Here is a 6000-nt window from a genome sequence, read left to right on the forward strand (position 1 = left end):
GCAGATCCCACTGTCCAAAACCAAAACCAAAACCAACTCAGCTTCTTTCCCTTCCAGCTGGGGGATTGTGGGAGCATCCACGCCTGGATCAAGGATCTTATTCTACATTAGAACAGCTCTCAAGTAGAGAGCACAGCAAAGACACAACGCGACACTGAGGTACAGTTGAATGGAGCCAGAGTTTGTGAGTGCTCGGTGCAGCTCAGAGCATCCCTCCACAGCTGGCTCTAGCTCTTTGCTTTTTCCAGGCAAAAACCCAGCTGCCTTGTGCCTGTAGTTTTCAGGCTGGCAGCACACAGGCATCTGTCCCCAGCAGCTCTGCAAGAGTTCCTGGGGAGAGGGAAGAGGCTAAAGAGGAAGGGAGCACTGCAGAACCCGTGAGAATACCTGTACTGGCTCTGTGAAGAACTAAATGTGACTAAAGATGCCAAGTGCGTGATTTTAATTGCTGTTTTCCCCACCCCACTCCCCATGGTTTTTGGGGATCATTTCCTGGGAAGGACGGCTGCAAAGAGCACGGCTATGACTGAGTAAGCTCCTGATTAAAGCCCAAATCTCTGGTTGCAGCAGCACTGCCGTTTTCCCTGAATGAGATCAAAAGTAAGAGATAAAACATATGAGGAGGTGAAAGGCTAATGGCTCCTGAAAATAGTTCGGTGGTGATAGGACTGAGATTATTTCTTCGAACAACATTTCTCTCATTAAAAGCAGGTAGGTATCAGATTTTAATGACTTGTTTTTTCCCATCTGGGTAGGGCCAGAAAGACTTGACTCCCCTGTTCTCCACAGCCGTCTTTCAGAAGAAATGCTTTACCTGCCTTCTTATCATGGTTAAATGATACCCGTGCTTGAAAGCAGGATTTCTATCCTTCCCCACAACCTTGGGCAAATATACCTGGTTCTCAGAGAGCTGACAGGAAGGCAAATCCCCTCCTGCAAACTGACAGCTGTCAAGTGATAATAAATACCTGTAATAGGGAGAGTTTTATCCCTCCTCCTTGTACATATCAGCTTTCACTGAAATTATACCCTGCTCCCTGTGATCAAGCCACTGTAGCTGTGTGCCCAGCTTCAAACACAGCCCTGAGCACTGGGGGGAAAACTCCTTGGTTTCCTCCCCTCTCCTCTTCATGACATCTTTCAAAGGCCACAAAACTGCCACTTCTGTGATTCCCTCTTGTCCATGGGGGCTTCTCTGCAAATTTTGATATTTGTTGCATGCTGTTAGGCATAGAAATAAAATACTAAAAGAATACTAAAGAAACCAATACACGGTTTGGGAGAGTTAAATACACCTAACTTCTGAATGTCTCACGTCAAACCTCTTGAAACATTCATGTAAATTTGAAACTTACAGGTCCTCATCTTAAAGGAATTAAAACACTTAAAAACAATCCACTTTGCTGAGTCACAGCGAGAGGTTGAGCAATAACGCAGGAATGAGGCCTCAGCTGCTTGACAGCAGGAAAAAAAGGTTAAGGTATGGGGAGAAATCTGCATTTCAGAAGGGAATTTCCAGAGGAAAGGAAGGAGTAAAACCATTCAGACAGATTGACAGACAGTCTGTTCCTGCCCCTGCTGACAGAATAAAGGCTCTTTCAGCACTAAGCCTTTCCCATGGCATGCCACCTCACACTGGTGAACAGGAGACAGAGTTCTTATGCGGCAAAATCTTCCCTGGAGCACAAGTTGGCAAGTCTCAGTACCAGCAGTGATGCTGAGCTACCTGCAGCCTCAGAGAATCCACTCCCACCGCTTCATGATGCAGCAAAACCCCTCAGCCAGGACGAAAAGCTCGGGGGTCAGAAGAAAATGATGGGCACAACAAATCAGTCCACTGGGATTATTTACATCGGTTATAACCTCGGTATTTGTAATAACAAGGCAGAAGTGATCTCTGTTTCATTGAGGACGATCGAGTGGTTGTACATCCACTGGAGATTTTACTGACCTCATGGCAAACGCACGTTCACACTTGATTTGAATAGAACGGAATTTTGGCAATTAACAATAAATTACACACATGGGCTCATGTCCCGGCGCAGGAAGGGAAACACCTCCCCAAACCAAACACAAGCTGAGCTCTACAAGGCCCTTTCTCCTTCAGCAGGCATCACTCTGGAGCAGGAATCCCATCCCCGTTCCCGCTTATTGATGAATGCGCGCACGCAGGAGTGCTGAAGAGGCTCGGGAAGAATTTCTTTCCCAGAAAAAAAAAAACCCAGCAGCCCCATTCCTGAGCCGCTGTTGCTATGGGCCCGCGGGGTTCACAACAGATGGCAGGAGAGCCATCCCCGAGCCCGGCTCTGAAGCTGTCCACTCAAGCATGCCATTCGCATTCCCCGCATTCCGGCGCACCGCGCCGCCCTCTGCTCTGCCCGAGATGCGGGGCCGGGATGGGAGAAGCAGCGGGAAGACAAATCCTGTCGGGATATCGGTACTTTGAGAGTTTCACTGACTGGGGGAATGTGGTTTGCTGACCGGAGGTTCGGTTGTGGACATTTTCTGTTCCTGCGTCCTTGTAGTGGTCTGATTGGGAGGGAGAAAACAGCACCTAAGGACCTGATCCAGACTCTGGTCCAGACCTGGGCATCTTTCTGCTCCCGGGACAGAGGAGGCAGCAGCCTTCAGGATAAGGGTTTGAGGTGGGAAGGCTGGACCGAGGCAGAGAGATCCTCTTTGCTGCAAAGACATCATCGCATCCCAACCACCTGAGGGGAACACAGATCAGAGCCAGGGCCACGGCCAAAAAGGATTCACGGTCCAACAGGTGTTACAAACAGCTGAGAAGCATGAGAGGAAGTGAGCAGAGAGAAACCAATGTAAAGATGGACTAAGAGAAGCGGCAGGTGGGGAAAAGCGTGATTTAAGAAGCAGAGATGTCCAAGTGTACAGACAAGCGACACCAAATGCAGCAGCCAAAGACTTCAGGGACAGGAATCTCTGCCCTGCTGCTCCACCTAGGCTGGAGTAGGGCAAGATTACCTGCAGGAGCCCCCGAAGCATGCAAAACCTTGCTGAGGGCTGAACAGTTCATGGTCCCAGACTTCCTCTTTTGTGCTCTGCAAATCCCGCCTGGGAACCAAAGCGCGCCTCCGACTCCCAGCAAAGCTCTCCCAGCTCCTAGGGCACAGCCAGGCTAAGGAAAATGCACCCTCTCTCCCTTTGGACACTTAATGGCAGCGTTCTGGTCTCCTACACCCAAACAACAGCCGGGCTGGCTCTGCAGCGAGGAATTTGAATGCGATTTGCCCGTCGCTTGCTGATCACACAGAACGGGGCTCTTCGGGGCTAATTTGCATTTGGCTGCTGGAGTCACCGGGTTTTCCTTTTCCTGGGGGGGTGTCGCAGCGAGGATGATGGAGACAAAGGGGCAGATGCTGTGGGCTGGCCGTGTGCAGCTGGCCATCGCATTGTGCCGAGCTGCAGGGCACCATTTCCGAGCCTGGGAAATGCGCTCCCTGCTCCCAGCCCAAAGCCAGCGCCACTCTCCTCCAGGGATGGGACTCGCCCGACCCTCCCAAATGCCGTCCTCCCAGAGCACCGGGGGATAATGTTATTTCCTAGTTTATTTTCTTTCCAATGCAAGCCTTAAGTTGGAGGAAAGAATCTGACTCCTGCTAAAAGTCGTTTGGGTGGCTGCATGTGCAGTCTGTTCTGTGCAGGCATGCAGGAAATTTTCCCTCCCTCTCACGCACACAATGGTTTAGATTTGGTATTTACGAGCTTAAGTTAGAAATAAAGGAGGAATAAAGTTTCCAGGTGGCTCTTTCTTTCTTTAATCTTTGCTGTGTTTCTCCCTCCCTGTCTTTTCTATCAGTCTTTAATCAAATTCCTGCTGTTACTTTTATTGAACAAAGGAGATGCTGGCACAGACCTGAAGTGCCTCTGTACATGGGTTGCCCTCTAAAAGCCAAGTTGCTACGATTTATTACTAAATGGTCCCTGCAGGCTGTAATTTATGAAAGGCAGAAAGAAACGTCCAAGCTTTGGCAACTGAGGTAAATGCTAATATCTGGTAATTCTTCAGCCCCTTGGGTTTCTATGAGGTATTGCCTTTAGCCCTTTGAAGGCATCCAAAAGACTTTAACACAATACAGCATACCAGAGTAGCATCAGCCCAAGATGAATTTTTTCAATTTGCTTGAAGGGGGTGACCACCAAATCTCTTTAATTCAGGCATCTCTTCAAATTTCAGATGGGAGGTTGCTCTCATTGCTGCAGCCTGGGAACATGCTCACCCCTGGAGGCATCAGGCCAGGCAGCAGGGTGATGGGATCTGTGCTGTAAAACAAGCTCTTCCTTCATGCTCTGGATCCTTGTCATCTCCACTGCCTCAGGAATCTTTAGGGATACTCCCATGCCCACTAGTTTTGCCCCAGTATTCCACTAGCAGCACTACAACCAGCACTGCCAACTTTCCCTAAGCACATTGGATCACCACAGTTTAGATGAAAAACCAGTTACAATTTCCCTTGAAGTGCACAGCTAAAGCTTTGGCCCATACTCAAAGATAAAACAACCCCACACAAACTTCAAACTAAAAATATCCTAATAGCAATGAAGCAGCTAATGAGTTTAAAGATTAGTTAATGGGTTTACTAAAGGAGTTCATGTGTCAGAAAATAATCAAAATCAAATCCAAGTTCAATGAACTTAGTTTTATGATTCATGACCAAGCTGGAAGGGCGGATAGGTGTGTGTACAATACACGACAGGTCTCCAAAGAATGCAAATTTGTGCAGGCCCAGCTGGAGCTACAGTGATTACCAGCACTGGACCTGTACTAATTGCCTTCTCTCATGAACCAGCCTCTTTCCCACTCTCTCTCTGCTCCCTGCAATGCTGTCATATTGATGGAACAAGATCATATCCCAGATTGTGGGGCTGGTCCATCTCTGTCCACCAGCGACGTGTGCCTGGTTTGCCACCCACCTTAAACAACTCTCAGCTTATAAAAGGTGAAGGCCAAGAAGAGCGCCACGAACTTGAGCGTGGATTCTTCCAGACTATAAAACTGGAACTATTCGCACTCTACAAATCGTGGCGCGGACGTGAGTCAGAAGACTCAGCATCCCAAGTGCACGGCACCGATATTCCCCTTGGACACTGAGGGTGGGATGCCGCACAGCTCTGGAGGCTCTCCCAAGTTCACCCCTCACCCAAAAGTGAGCACTTTTCTAGCCTGAAGCCTGAGAGCTTTGCTTAAATTGCCCAACAGCCTCCCAACAGCGGCAGACCCTGAGCGCTGGCTCCCCGTTTGCTGCGGAAAAATGCCCCCCGGCACTGCATGCACGCTCGTTTGCTCTGAACTCCACGATGCCCGTGAGGTTTAGGCCAGAGCGGGTCCCTAATACTCCCGCCCTCTGTTGTGAAGCCGCTTACCTTTGGAGGCAGGCTCAGGGATGCGCATCCCGCCCTCGGGAAGCGCGGGGCCGGCAGCGGGGAAGCGGAGCCGCGATGGGCGCGGAGGAACCGCGACAGCGAGCTGCAGATCCAGGTGCTGTGCACGCAGGCACCTCGGCACTAATCCCGCAGGAACACGCAGGAGGATCGCTAGGGCACAGGCAGCTCGGGTTACTGCCCTCCTACCCGGCAGTCGTCAGCAGGACTGACAGACAGGAGCAGGGAGCGTGAGGAAAAGGGGGAATGTGCTGAGTGGAAGTGGCAGTCAGCTCTGCCCCGGCTCCCCGCGGGTTTGGGCTTGGTCCTTCTTGTGATTAACGCTGGGCTTTGCGGGGAGAGAGGAGAAAAGGAACTATATCCAAGAAAAAAGGGTTTTCAGCCAGCCAGGAACGATGTGCTGTTTCTCTCAAGGTTCACCCCTCAAATCGCAATTGAGGACAAGGGTGGGGGATGAAAACGGCGGAGAAGAGGTGCAGCAGGGAGGTTGGTCCCTGTTGCTCACTGGCCCCCAAGTTGGGGCTCAGCAATCGGCTGCAGGGCTGAGAAAGATGCCACAGGAGAAGGCTGTGGGCACTGGATGAAGTTCATGGAAAT

The 6000-nt window shown here is 50.4% G+C and overlaps 1 protein-coding gene across 2 annotated transcripts in view; it reads right to left on the reverse strand.

Annotated features, from left to right (window-relative positions):
- The window catches only part of SHROOM3 (shroom family member 3), a 69133-nt gene extending 63617 nt beyond the window's left edge, over positions 1 to 5516 (reverse strand). Inside the window, exon 1 of one of the 2 annotated variants that reach the window (XM_041459653.1) lies at positions 5386 to 5516. The gene's annotated coding sequence lies outside the window, so the exon portion shown is untranslated. The remainder of the gene's footprint in view (positions 1 to 5385) is intronic. The other variant, XM_041459654.1, reaches the window with a different exon arrangement.
- Between the last annotated feature and the right edge of the window lie 484 nt (positions 5517 to 6000).

Source organism: Pyrgilauda ruficollis, unplaced genomic scaffold (genome assembly GCF_017590135.1).
Source record: "Pyrgilauda ruficollis isolate IOZ18807 unplaced genomic scaffold, ASM1759013v1 scaffold139, whole genome shotgun sequence".
Classification (NCBI taxonomy): domain Eukaryota; kingdom Metazoa; phylum Chordata; class Aves; order Passeriformes; family Passeridae; genus Pyrgilauda; species Pyrgilauda ruficollis.